At 36.9% G+C, this 15706-nt stretch overlaps 1 long non-coding RNA gene across 1 annotated transcript in view; it reads right to left on the bottom strand.

The window, feature by feature from the left end:
- Positions 1–12169: 12169 nt before the first annotated feature.
- Positions 12170–15706, bottom strand: part of LOC143681535 (uncharacterized) — a 44147-nt gene continuing 40610 nt past the window's right edge. Inside the window, exon 3 of the long non-coding RNA XR_013174693.1 lies at positions 12170–12447. This is a non-coding gene — a long non-coding RNA (uncharacterized LOC143681535). The remainder of the gene's footprint in view (positions 12448–15706) is intronic.

Here is a 15706-nt window from a genome sequence, read left to right as displayed (position 1 = left end):
CCTCCAGAAATTGGAAAAGGCAAAAGAATCAAGTTTTCCCCTAGAGCCCCTAGAAGGGGCACAGCCCTACCACATCCTGGTTTTAGCTCAATAAAGCTCATTTCAGACTTCTCACCTCCAGGACTGTAAAGATAATAAATTTGTATTGTGCTAAGTCACTGAGTTTGTGATAACTTGTTACAGCAGCAATAGGAGAATAATATACCTGCTACCTCAGTTAAAAGCAGGATACTACCCAAAGTCATGTTAGGAAAATGAACAAAACAGGAATAGGAGATATTAACACTATTTCCCACTGCAATTCTTTTCAAATTGCTGGTATGGTGGTGCTTAGACTAACCAAAAGAGATGAGGATCTTTGTTAAATGAAGTCGAATAAATAACAAAATGAGGATCTTTGTTAAAACCAATAAATTATCCCTAGGCCCACGCTTGCAGGTGGCACAGTAAGAAGTCTCAAAAAACCATCCATTTTAAGGATGGGTCTTTGAGACTGGCCCAGTGCCCAGACATTCATTGCCCAGGGATCTCCTTGGAAGCCTGAAAAAATGGGGGCCTCTGTAGGATTCCTTCCTACAATACAAGTCTACATCTGAGAACTCTTATTTCACTAAAAAGAGAGAGAGAGAGAGAGAGAACATACAAAAATCTTACCATTCCTTGGGATAAAAATGGGAAAAAATTATCTAAATCATAATACTGTGAAAACCTGAAAGATTACCCCAACCCTCATAATATGTAATACTTGCAAGGATGTTCTTTCAATAGGAAGGACTTTGTTTTCCTGCTGGCATTATTTTGAGCATTATGTGCTATGTAAGCAAGGCTGACAGCTGACATTTTGAAGTTGCAAAATGAAACCCTTTCCTTCATTATTTAGAAAAAAATCCTTAGCTCCTAAAAGTCATCCTGATGAACCAGATGTTTGTGTGATTTGGGATGCTATTTTAATGTCTTCGGTTCTAAGTTTTGCCTTGAAGATTTAACAATTAATAAGCAAAAGGGCTCACTGAGCTTCCTTAGCAGCAGGCAGAGCCTCACGAGTGAATATGCCACACGTAGGAACACTTACACACACGCACACACGCACACTTCTTCCCCTACCTTATCTCTCCAGCACTGACTGCCTTTCAGCCTTCCCTATCTAAGTCCACAGGTTGCAAAATTTATCTAAACAAAACACTGGCTACTGTGCAAATAGCAAAGGTGCAAACATACTTCCCCCTTAGTTGTCTCCATCATTTTCACACAGTAGGTAGAATCCCACATTCCTATCTTATCAACCTATAAAATTCAGAGCAGGCAATTTAGGATATCGCATAAAATATAAAGGTTTTTAAATGGGGAGCCCAACTCACAGCTGACTCCTGGCCACATTTTATTTCCATTCCATTCCTGTTCAGTCCAGCCACCTGGTTTGCATTCCCCAGTAGTATGAGAACTGCAGGATGCTTTTCTCAGATGAGTGGCCTGCGGCAGAGTCTATGGCCCTTCTCCAAGGAGCACACGGGACTACACACGTGCTGTTTCAAACTAGCCACCTGACAAAACTGTAATTTGCACCCATGCAAGGGCTGGCATTTTGTAGCAGATTAAATTAGAAAAAACAAAAGAGAATGAACAAAAGCAGGTTGTGCCTAAAATAAATGCAATGCATCCACAGGTAATCTCCCATTCTCCTGCCCGCTTCTGATTCCTGGATCTGCAAATATTCCTAACCTGAGGTCTCTAAATAGGTCTAGGAAGAGAGATGATTTCCTGCTATTATATGCAAGATTGTGGGGGTGTGGAAGAGGAGGAAATAGCTTTTAGCAGATTCTCAATAAAAGGTTAAAAACCACCTTAGCAAAGTTTAAAGTTCAATTGAGTCAGAAATGTCCTTTTCAAATCCTCCAGCACAGGTCAAATTATTTTTTAAAAATCTCATATCTGCATTGTAACTTCAGTTGCAACCAAAGAAAAGTTTCGTTTTTATTTCTGGGCCCAAGAGAAAAAAATTAAATGGGGAGAAAGGGAAAAACAAAGGAGTGAAGAAGAAAACAGACACATTGAAGGGTAAGACATGTTAACCAGGTTCAGTTGTAGAGTAAGTAATTTTTATGTGAGGATCAAATAAGGAATTGCTACCCTCATAGAATGGAGAGCTAGTGACCGCTTATTCCAATGTTCCCTTTTAAAAAGTGAAAAAGTGAGACACAAAATGGTTTAGTGGATTATCAAAGAACCAACAGCTAAGCTTTTGCCTGATCGCTGCATCTTGCGTCTTTAGAGATTTCAGGACACTTAAGCAAAGTGTTCATAGTAGAGTGGTACATGGAGACTGTATTTTTGCATGATTTTTCTGTAAATCTACGACTTATCTAATTAAAAAAAGGAAGTGCTAACTAGCCAGGGTGAGTGGTGAAGGCAGTGATGAGACTTGAAACAAAGAAATCACTCGCAGTTACTCACAGGCTCCTCACAAAAGATTTTAGCTTTAAGGATGCTATGGGGACAGAGAAACAGGTAGTGTAACTGAATCAACAATCAAAACAAATAAAGTTTTTTTTTTATATTTTATTTTGTGGTTTTTATTTTGGTTGTATTGTTTTTCTTTCTACTTGCCACTATCCCTGGAAGTTTGGAGAATTGCATCCAAGAAACATTTTTGTATTTGCTTAATATTAATTCAGTTGTTTCATACATTCCTTTGGCATCTGTGTATATATTATTTAAAAGTATATATTCTTGGGGAGCATAAACTAGCTGGTCAGAACATTGGGGTGTCAAGGCCATTCACTGGGACCCACACTTTCACATACTCCAACATTCAGCTGTTAGACGTGGTCACAAGGAATGTCAGCCAGACAAGCATCTAAACGCCCTGGGCTGCAAGAGTGTCAGCCAGAGAAGCATCTACATGCCCATCCACCCCCACCCAGGGCCAAGCCACTTCTCTTTCCGGAATGGCTTTCCTCCCTTGTCTGTCTAGTGAACACCTGCTCATTCTCCCTCTTTTACCCTTACCCACCACTGGCAGAAATGGATCCCCCTTTCCTCATGACCTCAGTCCTTGAAGGAGAGGACCACGTCTTCTTCATCTCTGTGACCCCAGCAATGGGCAGAGGGTCTGGCATAGAGGAAGAAGTCTCTGCTTGTGTAATGGTTGAACTAAAGCTTTAATGGACTTAGAATTTATTCATCTGACAAGCATTTACTGATCATCTACTGGGTATCAGTCTATGCTTATAGGGAAGGGATTATAAAGTTGAATAAATCCGTTTTTGCTTAGAAAGAACTCTTAGTCTAATGAAAATGAATGCAAGTCTGCTACTCTATTGGAGAAAAAAATCTAAATTTATTCCCTTCTAATAATAGGTCATAGATAGCATATTCATGAGTTTTCATATTCATGAAAACTCATATTCATTTTGAGTTTTCAGACCATTCTTAAAGGACCTTCTTGCCTGGTCTTGCATTTTATACCTGATGAATAGTTAAATTCAAGTGAACAGAGTCTTGGAAATATTAGAGTTAGGAAAGGGAAGTAGAAAAGAGAAGAGAAGAGGAAAATTGACTCTGATGAAAAGAAAAACAAAAAAAGATAATCAAATTTTACATTCAGAGATTTGTTCTATTTCTTTTTCTCAAAGTGACTAAAAGGAGAATTTCCCTCTATTCTTTAAAAAATCCACAGCTGGCCCAGAACACCAGGCACGTATTCAGCTCCCATCTCAAGACTTCATTTATAGCATTCTCCTATTTTTAAAAAATGGATTTCTGTAAAATGTTTCATAATGTGGATTGGTTTCTTTGGGGTCTGCCTCTGTACTATAGCTGCATAAAAAAAAAAGACATTAATAATTTCTCCGTTAATGGGTTTTTCCGAGTCTCCAAAGACTCACCTTGTACATTATAACTTCCTCCTACTTAGCCCCCGGCTAAATCTTGATTGCCCTTGTAAGACATCTTCAGGACATATTGCTTAAGTTAAAGATTGTCCTTAAGAAAAATAACTTCTCATACTAAGCATAACACGTGTTTGTGAAATGGCAGAGCTTAAGTGCCATCATTTAGTGTGTCATTTTACTTTCATCCTGTGAAACTCTCTACTCTCAGAGCGCTGACTCTGCTTAGTAAATGGTGAATTTCAATGGCAGATGAAGTTGAGGCTCTGTCCCCAATTTAAGAGATGACCTGGAACTACTTACTAATATTTTTGTCCTTTGCCAAGGCACTGTACTCAACTCACCAACCATCAGTCTCATAGCGTGTGATGAAGAGTTCCCAAAAAATTTTTGAGTAGTTTTGAAACCTATAGAAGAGGGGAAGCAAGGTTCCATAAAATTATTATTTCCTAAATATATATATATGTGTGTTTATATAGGTATGCATGCATATGCATACTTAGAAATTATACTTGGGAAATTATTTATTAAATTTCTACACCTATTTTATATATATAAACACACATATTATAGTGTATATAATATGCACATATATATAGTGTATAAGGAAGAGACTTGAAATGGGCTTCAAATTTTGCTACATAAAGGCCATGACACCAAAGAATGGAAGCCATTAGAAGGCAGGCACCATAATGGGCTTAGGCTTTGTCTGTGCTTTTAGACTTAAAATTTTAGACTTTTCTGGTTGCAGTAGAAGCTAAGTCTGCCACTAAGGGTAAAAACCTGAATTTAGATGTTTGCAGCTGTATGTATCCCAGAGAACCATGTTCTTAAATGGATTAGTACCCATTGTAAGTAAGACCCTTTGATGAGAGTACTTCAGTGAAGGGGAGGCCTAGCCCTGTCAGGATGGGTCTTAATTCTATTACTGGAGTCCTTTATAATGGAGTAAGATTCAGTTAGACAGAGAAAAAGCCACAAAATCAAGAGGCTGAAACTCAACAAAAGCCATAAGAGGATGGAGAGGCCAGGAGAGGTTGCCATGGGCAGTGCCATGTGACAGAGGAGCCAAGGACCAAGGGTCATGGGCATCCAGCCCCAGGATGCCATAGTCTTCAGGAAGAAAGCATTGCGTTGATGACACCTTGATCTGGATTTTTCCCCAGCCTCAAATCGTGAGTGAATAAATTCCATTGTTTAACCCAACCCATTTCATGGTATTTTCTAAGCAGCCAGATCCCAAGGCTCTTTTGGCTAGAGCAGGAGTTCTTAACCTTTTTTGAGTTACTGACAGCTTTAATAATACATATTTTTAAACTTAAGAAATGTACATAGGTACAGACACACAACAGTGTGCAAGTAATTTTTGGAGGCTTAAAGTCCGCTGACAGCTAAGAGTCTCTACTGAAAATATTTTCAAAGGCAGTTTGCCTTAGCTCATATCCTTCTCTTTTCTCTCCATTGGTGTTTCTGTGTTTCATTTTGATCTATACCATCTTCAGAGCTAACCAGAGAACACTTATTAATCACCACCAGAATGAGCATGGTAACAGTGGTAGTCATCTGTCTCATCTAGCTGCCTTCAAAGAAATGGCAATCTGGTTAACAAAGCAGCACTGGTTTTAGACAGATGACAAAGCATTTGTGACATTGAGATCACTTTCAAAACAAATGGCTGTCTCACACTACTCGCCACTCTGTCATGGGACTGTCAGAGGCTGCCTGTGAGTCATTCACATCTGAGGAAACTTGTCCAACTGCACTCACAGGAGATGACATACATCAACAGCATCAGTCTCTGCAGACCTCCAAGTATTACACCAAACATTCAAATACAAACGTGATAGAAGAGATATCCTGAGACAGCATCTGCAAATAAGCTGCAGACAGTAAAAAGTCGATTCCAATATTTGGATGTATATTATTATTCAGTGTAGAATGATGGTTGAAAGCGCAAGCTTTGAACTCCAACAGGCCGCATTCTGCCTGTTTCTTGCCCCTTTGAACTCATTACTGAACAACCCTCATCCTCAGTTTCCCCTTATGAAAAATGTGCATAATGGGAAATATCTCCATCTTACAGGGTTATTACAAAGTGGTAACTGTACTAGTCATATACAAACTTGTGTAGGTAAACAGTTTTACAACATACCTAGCAGACATTATGGACTCAAGAAATTCAAGAAAGATGACAATAAGCAGAAGTTGACTCTGTCTTATAAAAGGAAGCCATAGAAGTTCTGAGAACTCCAGAGTGGTAGGAGATTTTATACATTCTAAGTGGTTTGGAATAATGAGATCAAAATTGAAATAGTATCTCTCTGATTTACACATTTTTGAACTGAGAAAAATAAAAATTCTGAATTGATAAAATAGCTAAGACAAAATATGTTTCTCCTCTTCTAGGTTCAATGGGAGCCCTTCATTGAATGTGGGAATTCATCATCATTTGCATGTACATGAATATTTGTACAATTTGGGGGGTTGAACTATGGAGTATGACACAGGGAACACTCCAGCAGCTGTAGCAGGGAGGAAGGGCACTTTCTGCCCATTCTGCCCTGAACCTTAGTCACTGAAGCAGCATGGGGGCCAGGGAGTACCTTAAGGTTCACACACACAGACAGTGTAAAAGGCAGGGAGCATTTTCTGAAACGGGAAAAACCCATCTAGCTCCCTGCTAAACCAACAAGGTTTTCCTTCTTCTAACTCATTGTGGAGTAACTAAATATGCTATGGGAAAACTCTCCTACGATTTCATGCCTCTCCAACTGTGCATATGCTATTCCTCCTGCCTGAATGTCATTCTTCCCTTCCCTTATGGGCAAAAGAGTCCTTCAAGACCCATGGTAAATAAAATTTACTTTCTTTAATTTCTTATAAATTCCTTAGCACCTCAGCATTCTCTCTCTCACTTTTTCTTTTTCTCTGCTTTACTCTTCTACACCCACTATTGTCAAATTCTTGACCTCTCCCTTCCTCAGTTTCCCCACCTATAAAATGTATATAATAATGGCACCTACCTCAAAGACTTGTGAAGATTAATGAGATTATAAATATGATGTATTTGGAAGGAAGCATGGCATGTTATAACTACTGAACACAACCTTGCTAATCTATTTTTGTTAGCATAATATATTGTTGATGACTTTCATCTTTCACGTATCTTGACTAACCTTTCAGATCTCATTTCTTTTATCAACTGCATATTGTTTACAGAGTTCCATAAAATAGATAAGCATATTTAAAATGCCATGTTCTTTAAAACTGTTGAACTGAATTTATGATTCAGTGATAAATTTATGACCTTTAGTATCAATTATTGTTATTTTATAATCAACATCATTGGAGTATAATTTACATTCAATAAAGTGTACCTGTTTTATGGGTGCATATTGAAAAATGCATATGCTTTTGTGATCACCACCATATTCAAAATAGAGAACATTTCCATAACTCCCACTAAAGTTTCCTTACACCCCTTTCTAGTCAAGCCAATTCCAACCCCACATAAAGAAACTACTGGCCTATTTTCTGTCACAATAAACTAGATTTGCCTGTTCTATAATTTCACATAAGTGGAATCATACAGAATGTTTTCTTCTTTGTCTTCTTTTGCTCAGAATGTTCTTGAAATTCATCCTTATTGACACATCTATCGTTAGCTAATTCCTTTTTACTTTTGCATAGTATTCCATTGCATTGATATGCCACAATTTCTATATGCCTTCATTTGTTGATGGATATTTGGCAATATTTGGTTGTCTTCATCTTTTGTCTACCATGGATAAAGCTGCTCTGAACATTTGAATGCAATTCTTTATGTAGGCACACATTTCCATTTCTTTTGGAGTGGAATTGCTGGATAATATGGAAAATGTATGATTAACTTTAAAGAAACTGCCAGACTCTTCCCCAAAATGGTTGTACCATTTTGAGTTCCCACCAACAGTATTATGATTTCCAGTATTCCACAACCTGACCATATTAAACAACACAATTCTTTACATTTCCATAGACTTTTTAGAATAAGGTTCTTAATTTTGACCACAAAATCTTGCCTAGGTTTTGACTGGAATGGCATAAAATTTATAGACCAATTGGGAGAATTGAAACCTTAATATTGAGTCTTAAAATCTAAGCAAATCTCTTTATTCATTTCGGTCTGCTTTATTTTCTGTCAGAAATACTTTTTAGATTTTTGTGTACAAGTCTTATACATATTTCCTTTAATTCAGTTCTAAACATTTTATGTTCTTCTATGCTTTTTAAAAAATTTCTTGCCAGTATATAGCTGATTTTTATATAAAGTTTAATTTTGTATAAACTTTAATATAAAGTTCTGTCCTGCAACTTATATGAGGTTTGTAAATTGTGGATCCCTGAAAATTTTACAGGTATTATTATTTCATCTTTAAAGCAAGGCAGTTTTCCTTCTTCCTTTCCAGTCTGAGGCCTTTTATTTCTTTTTCTTGTCATATTGCACTCCTTAGAACATCTAATACAATGTTAAGTACAAGTGGTAAACGTGACCATCTTTGCCTTGTTTACAATCTTAGAGTGATAACATTCAGGATATACAATACAGCTTTTCCATAGGTAGCCTATCAGTTTGAGGAAGTTATGCTCTGTTCCTAGTTTGCTTAGAGTTTTTAATCATGAATGACTGTTCAATATTTTAAAAATGCTTTTACTTCATGAATTGAGATGATCATATGAGTTTTATTTTTTAATATGTTAATTTGGTGAGTTACATTGACTGATTTTCAAATACTGACTCAACTTTGTATTCCAGAGATAAATTCTATTTGGTTATGATGAATTATCCTTTGAATACATTGCTCTGTTCAATTTGTTAGTGTTTTGTTAAGGATTTTTGCATTTTATGTTGTTAAAGATATTGACTTATAATTCTGACTTGCAATGTTTAAGATGAGAAATCAATGCTAATTGTTAATTCTGTTACCCTCTATGTAATAATGTAATATTGTCTTTCTCTCTTGTTCTTTTTTTACATGGGCAGGCACTGGGAATCAAACTGGGTCTCCAGCATGGCAGGCAAGAACTCTGCCATTGAGCCACTGTTGCCTGCCCCTCTCTTGCTTCTTTTAAGATTTTTCTCTTTATAACTGGATTTCCAGCCATTTGATTATGAAATATCTTAGGTTGGTTATGTGCATGTGTTTGCATATGAGTGTGTTTATCCATCTTAGGGATTAGGCAGATATTTTTTGCCCCCTTCTGAAATTTCAAATATACACATATTAGACTGTTTGAAAGTACACCATAGATCACTAAGTCTCTGTTCATTTTTCCAGCCTTTTGTCTTCTATGCTTTAGTTCAAATTGTTTGTATTGCGTCTTCAAGTTCTTAGACCTATACTTCGGTATGTTTAATCAAATGCTACATCTATCCAGTTAACTGTTCATTTCAGTTATTGTATATTTCAACTCCAGAATTACACACAGTTATTTTTTCATATCTGTAATTTCTATTCTCTTTATGTTCATGCTGTCTTTTAAATCTTTGTGCTTATTTACAATAGTTAGCTGTTTTAAAGTCCTTACCTGCTAATCCCATCATCTTTGTCATTCCTGGTTCTATTTCTATCCACTGATTTTTCCACTAGTTATGGGTCACATTATTCTGTTTCTATGCATGTCTGGCAATTTTTCATTGGATTCTGCATATTATTAATGTTATTTGACTGAGATTTTGTTGTCTTCAAATAAGAATGCAGTGTTTGTTTTTGATAGGCATTTAAGTTAGATGTTGGCTTAATACTTTCAGTACTTGTTTCTAAGCTTTGTTAGTGCCACTGTAAAGTAGACTTCACTCTAGAACGATTTTAGCTCTACCTCTAAGGTATGACCTTCTGGCATCCCTGCCTTATATTCCAGGTGTTCAACAATGATTTCAATCTGACTTGTCAAAGCTTAAATGTCTCCTACCTCTTTACTGTCCCATAGTAGTTGTTCTTTGCCCAGACTCATGGAGTTTCATCCTATGCATATAAAAATAGTACTAGCCAAAAATCAAGGAGACACCTATGTAGATTTCTGAAGTTCTTTTTCTGTGTACCTCCAGCATTGCCCTGAAAATTCTCACTTCCTCCTAAGGTCTCCCCAGTTCAGTGGAACCACTGCGCACTTCTTGGATTCTCCTCCCTGCACCATGGCCCAGAACATACTTTCAAGCAGAAATTTGAGCTAATAATAAGGTTCACATTGCTCGTTTTCCTTCTTTCTGAATCACAAGCCTGTTCTGCCAATTGTTCAATATATTAAAACTTATTTCATATATATTTTCTCAGTTTTCTAGTTAATTACAGAGTGAGGTAACTCCCATATCAATTATCCTGTCAATGCATTTCTACATTCATTTATTATGAAACTTGTCACTTTGAATTACAGTCATTTGTTAATTAATACTCACCACCCTGCTAGAGCACATTGAGGTCAAGAACTTTTGTCTTGCTTATTGGTAGAACTTAAGTCGAGGAAAATGCCCGTCATGCCCATATCACTAAGAAATATTTCTCGAATTGAAATATGTTATTTCTTCTCCACTCCCTCCTCTGGCATTCAGTATTCCAGGTGTTTCCTGGCAGGCAACTTAATTTTCTTTGTCCATTGACCTTGTTTAGCCATCATTGCCACTGTTTCTCTTATATAGAGAAACCTGTGTTTCTAAAGCCAATCTGGCAAATTGTCTCCAATTGTATTCATTCCTTTACTTGATTGTTGGATTTCAGTATTTTGAAACACACTATATCCCAAGTCCAATCAAATCAGTAGGAAAACCGGAATTAAGTGAACTTCCTCCCTTGACAGGTCTATGTAAATCAGATCATAGATGTGAAAGGACTTAAGTAATCCCTGGTACATAAACAATAGTTAACAAAATGTTACTATTCCCATATTTTCATCAATTGGCCATTGTGGGACAGGAATAATCAGAGAAGAATTTACTATTATTGCATTCCCAAATACAAGTGAAACAGAAATACAGAAAACATCTAACGGTTAATTTGCCACTCCAATTACCTACCTGCTTTGCCTTTTACATTTAAAATATTCTTATCAGGCTTTGACCTATATTCATTCTAGGCATTTCATCCACTTGTTTATTAGTTCAGTTCTTATGCTGTTGTCAATCTGTTCTTTATACACACTATCTCCCAGTAGGCAGGGATATTAACAATAGCTAATGTTTACCTAGTACTTACTCTTGTCAGACACTGTTACAAATATTGTAAATCTATTAATTCATTTCAAATTACCAACAACCTTGGGAGATATGTACTATTAGTATCTCTAGTTTTTTAATGAAAAAAATTGAAGCTAATAATGTCTATACAACTTTCCCAGGGCCACATATTTAGCTTAAATTTAAGGGATTCAAACCTGAGAGCCTGAATTGCTTATCACTACAAGATGTTGCCTCTGCAAGAATGTCCTTAAATAGTTCCCAAAAATGTTGTAGTCTTCATATTCAAATGTTATATGCCTTGGATTTGAATACCAGAACGATTCATGCATTACACGAGATCACTCAGCCCCATCTGCCCTTGGGCCTCAGCCATTGGCTTTGCCTCCTAGCCAGAATGGCCCTAATGAAGGCTCACATCATTTCTGCAGTCGTTTTGCCTCATCTCCTAACACCCAAGGGTAAAAATTAAGCTTTGTCATTGCTTCTATCCCACCAATCACTGCAGAAACCACCATGGCCCTAGAACCTAGATTGAACATGGCTGAACCTATAGAGAGCATGGCTTTTCCCAGTGGCTGTCCCAGTGACAAAATAACAATACTAAGAAGTACAAGGATCTTCTATACCATGGGAAGCACTTTGACCCAAGGCAGACAGAAAGAAACTTGCAAATAAATTATTTCTTCCTCCCCACTTAACTATTCAGAGACATAGTAATTCCATGCTACCTCTTACCTCTCTGGCAACATCCCACATGACTGAACAATCAACTACTTCATTTTGGAAAGCTGTGGCGAGCTCTGGTAAGCACCACTTTGCATGGACTATTTCCCCCATATTCGTCACTTTGCTTTCCTTTTTCCCCACACTCTTTCTTTCCTCAGATTGTATTCCCAACTAAGCATAGACATGCAAGATTTTCTTCAGTTTCTATCTTCTTTGGCTAAAACAAGTTGTTTCCTTCCAATAATATAGATTGATTTGTGCTGACACACATATTTTCTCCATTTGTGCATTAAATATTTATTGTTGTATAACAACTTACTCTAGCATTTAGTGGCTTAAAAAAATAAATATTTATTGCCTCATAGTTTCTGTAGGTAAAAAAATTAGAAATGTCTCAGGTGAGTGGTTCTGGTTCAATGTCCCTTTTTAGGTAATAGTCAGGACATTAGCCAGCAATTCAGGCATCTGATGACTTGAGTAGGATTGGATCATCTGATTTCAAGACGGTTCACTCACAAAGCTGTTGGCAGGAGGCCTTGTTCCATACCATGTGTGTCTTATCATAGGGCAAATTTAATGTATTCACAATATGGCTGTTGACTTTTATCCAGAAGAAGTGATCTAAGAAATAGCAAAGAAGAAGTTGTAATATCTTTTATGACATTGAAGTCTATACCATCTTTTCTGCCTCATTCTATTCATTAAGAATTATTAAGTCTGGCCCACATTCAAGACAAGCAGAAATAGGTTTCACCTTTTGAATGGAAGAGTGCCAAAGAATTTGTAGACAAATTTTACCAACACTACACCTGATTTTTCTAGTTGCCAGGCATAGATATTTTCAAGTCATATTGGTAGGGATATAGTCTAGAGAGTTGACATAGAGGGATCTTAACTATCCTAGAAGTGAACTAACTTAATGACAATTACTAAAACTTTGCAGCATTCTATCTATCTGCCTTGCTTTATTGAATTATCATAAAGGATTCAAACATGTTTTTAGAATTAAGGTCGGTGTCCAGGAACATACCCTGCAAACATTTTTAGTGCAGTATTCCTTTGTTCTCTGCTTCCTCCCCATCAGCTCTATATCTGCATATTATCATCAACAATTGATCAATAATGACTGGATCTACTACTGGTAATGAATGCTAAAAATATTGTTCTCATATGTCAATAATTGCAAGGTTATTAGAAGAATCAAATAAGTCAGCAAGTGAAAAATGACCATAATGTATTATCTGGTACTGTTGAAGTTCAGTAAGTGTTTTCCTCTAAATCAAACCCAAAAGAAATCTAAGCAAACCACTAATCAGCCAGTAGCTTCCAGCTGTTTCTACTTGAGTCCCTGCAACTATAATCTTGTAGGATCTAGATCATATAATCTGATTTTTTTCCCTCTGTCCCTAAATGGTTATAGGTAACTCATCTATTTTGCCGGATATTTCATTGATACAAAACATAAAAAATAATAACATCAAGTTGACCATTTCTGCTTAATTGCCTTTTTCCCATACTTTTTCTATCTTTGACCTTGCTGAAACATGAAGTGAATCTCTTTCACAAACTATAGTTTTAATGAGGTTATTACCCTGCATATCCAATGAGATGGTGGCTTATGTCATAAATTTTCTACTTCAAGATTTATCCCTTTAGATTTGGAGAAAATTAGCCTTTCAACTGAAAATAAATTTCAATTGCTGGCTACAGCTTCATATTTAGATCTATTATTATTATTATTATTATCATTATTATTTAGGATGAAGTGTTTTTGCATGCACATAAAGTTAAGCCTTTTGGGTAGCCACTCATTAAAAAGGTTTATGTCTCTTGTTAGATGCTCACAAACAGCCAACTTATAATTATTTGTGCTAATAGGTGACCACATAATTGAAATTAAAGAGCCAACAACTGCATCCTTCTGTCCAAAAGCCTTTCCTTTTCTCTTTCCCACAACAACTATCATGCTTAAATAACTAAAGTTTTATCTCCCATTTCTACCACCTACACTGATAGAAGTGCTAATAAGAACTAATAGTACAAAGTAGGACAACTAGAAGAAGAAAATCAATGAGCTTAGTATATCCTAAAAATGAATATTCCTTCCTCAAATAAATAAGAATCAACTTCACTTCCTAGCATGATGGTAAGAAAAAATGTTACTGAGTGGTCATTATAACCACCAAAATAGTGTTTTTAATTACACCAGTAAATAGTTATCAACTCATGTACCAGCTTCAATCCATTTTTCAAGATTCTAAACCACTCTACTAAAAAAAATTCAGACCCAAGGGCATAGGTGAGGGGGAGTGGTAGACTGTCTTACTCTGCCTCGACATCTGAGAACAGTCTTATTCATAATAAATTGCTTCAACAATTTCATATCCATCATGCCCACTTAATTCATATAAACCTCACCTTTGAGCCAACCATGCCTTTCCCTTTTGTGAGGTACATTACCATTTACCATTAATTACTTGCACTCCACCCCATTAATCTAGGTGCCTCTGTGGGTTCCCAGTAAGCTGTACTCACTCCCAAAGGAGGAGAGCAGCAGTGAGAGAAGCCAGGTGGAAAAGGAAGCAGAAAACATAACAACAATGCTGCACGGGAACTGGCAGAGAGAGTCACAACTTTGGAAGGGATTTGGAATTCTTAGTGTGGCGGGGGGAGGACAAGGCAAGTTTGCTGTCCCTTGAAACTGCCTGGTGACTTGCCATTAGAAGAATTGACCCAACTTGTAACGTGAGTTGCGTTTGCCAGAGAAGAGGACAAAGTAGGCTTCTACAGAGAACATAAGAGCTGGGCTCTGCCTGACAACTTCTAGAAAGACACTTACTTGTAGGAAAGTTATAGCTTTTCTATAATAAACTGATGCAAAACTAGCATGCATTCAACAAGCATGTTTATCCAGTGACTGGGTTTATGAAGTACTTCCCATTTTTGAAAGGGTAGTAACTTTTGCCTTGACCCTCGTACCACCCTGAAAGTTGGCTCAAAGTATACATCTGGCTTATCAGGGAGGAAAGCCAACATTTACACTCAAGGAACCAGTTAAACTACTCAGTAATTACTTTTCCCAGAGCAACAAAAATCACCTTATATTACTGAAAGAGTAGTTTCCCTCCCATGGCTCAGCAAGTAGCTCCTACAAAGCATTTAGTCACCAGGTCCTCTCCGGCATTCACTTCTTTAATGAGTGTTTTACCCTTCCAGAGCTGACTCAGACAGATACATAAGGCCCCAGCACTTGATGTGCCCTAAATCTTGAATATTCTCCTAAGCAAATGCCCAAGAGCTGAGGCCCCATTTACTTAAAGACAAATGTATTTGTCCCATTTCAAAGTTCCAGTTTGGAATGGGAAGAGTAAAAAACGTCTTTATGTTGTTAAGCCACATACATAATTTTAACCAAAGTATACTCCCTTTTCCAATTTTAACATTTCCATTTATAGTTTATTAAAAATATATATATATGCATGTGTGTATATATGTGTGTGTGTGTGTGTGTGTGTGTGTGTGTGTTTTGTAGGCTGAATCCTAATGCAGCAAGTACCCAGCCTAAGTAACCATTTATTTTTGTTAATATAATGAGCCCTCAATGGCATTCATGTGCAACTTCCTCCTGTGTTTCTATGACTTTAATGTTGGAACACTAAACACTGGATCTACTACTTTTTTAACTTTCCAAGGCCATTTACTTTCAGAATTTCATTTTTCACTTTTTTTTTGTAAGCTAAAGTCTAACTTCGCTTCCAGCCTATGTGACCTTGAGCAAGTCACTTCACCTCCTTCTGCCTTGAGTTCTTCACCTATGAAATGAGGATACTATGCCCTACCTCATAGGATTGGTGGGAGAATTAAATGCGTTAATACATTG

The sequence above is a fragment of the Tamandua tetradactyla genome, chromosome 4 (genome assembly GCF_023851605.1).
Source record: "Tamandua tetradactyla isolate mTamTet1 chromosome 4, mTamTet1.pri, whole genome shotgun sequence".
Classification (NCBI taxonomy): domain Eukaryota; kingdom Metazoa; phylum Chordata; class Mammalia; order Pilosa; family Myrmecophagidae; genus Tamandua; species Tamandua tetradactyla.
Note: the sequence above shows the minus strand (reverse complement) of the source record. Positions and strands in the feature narration are given on the sequence as shown.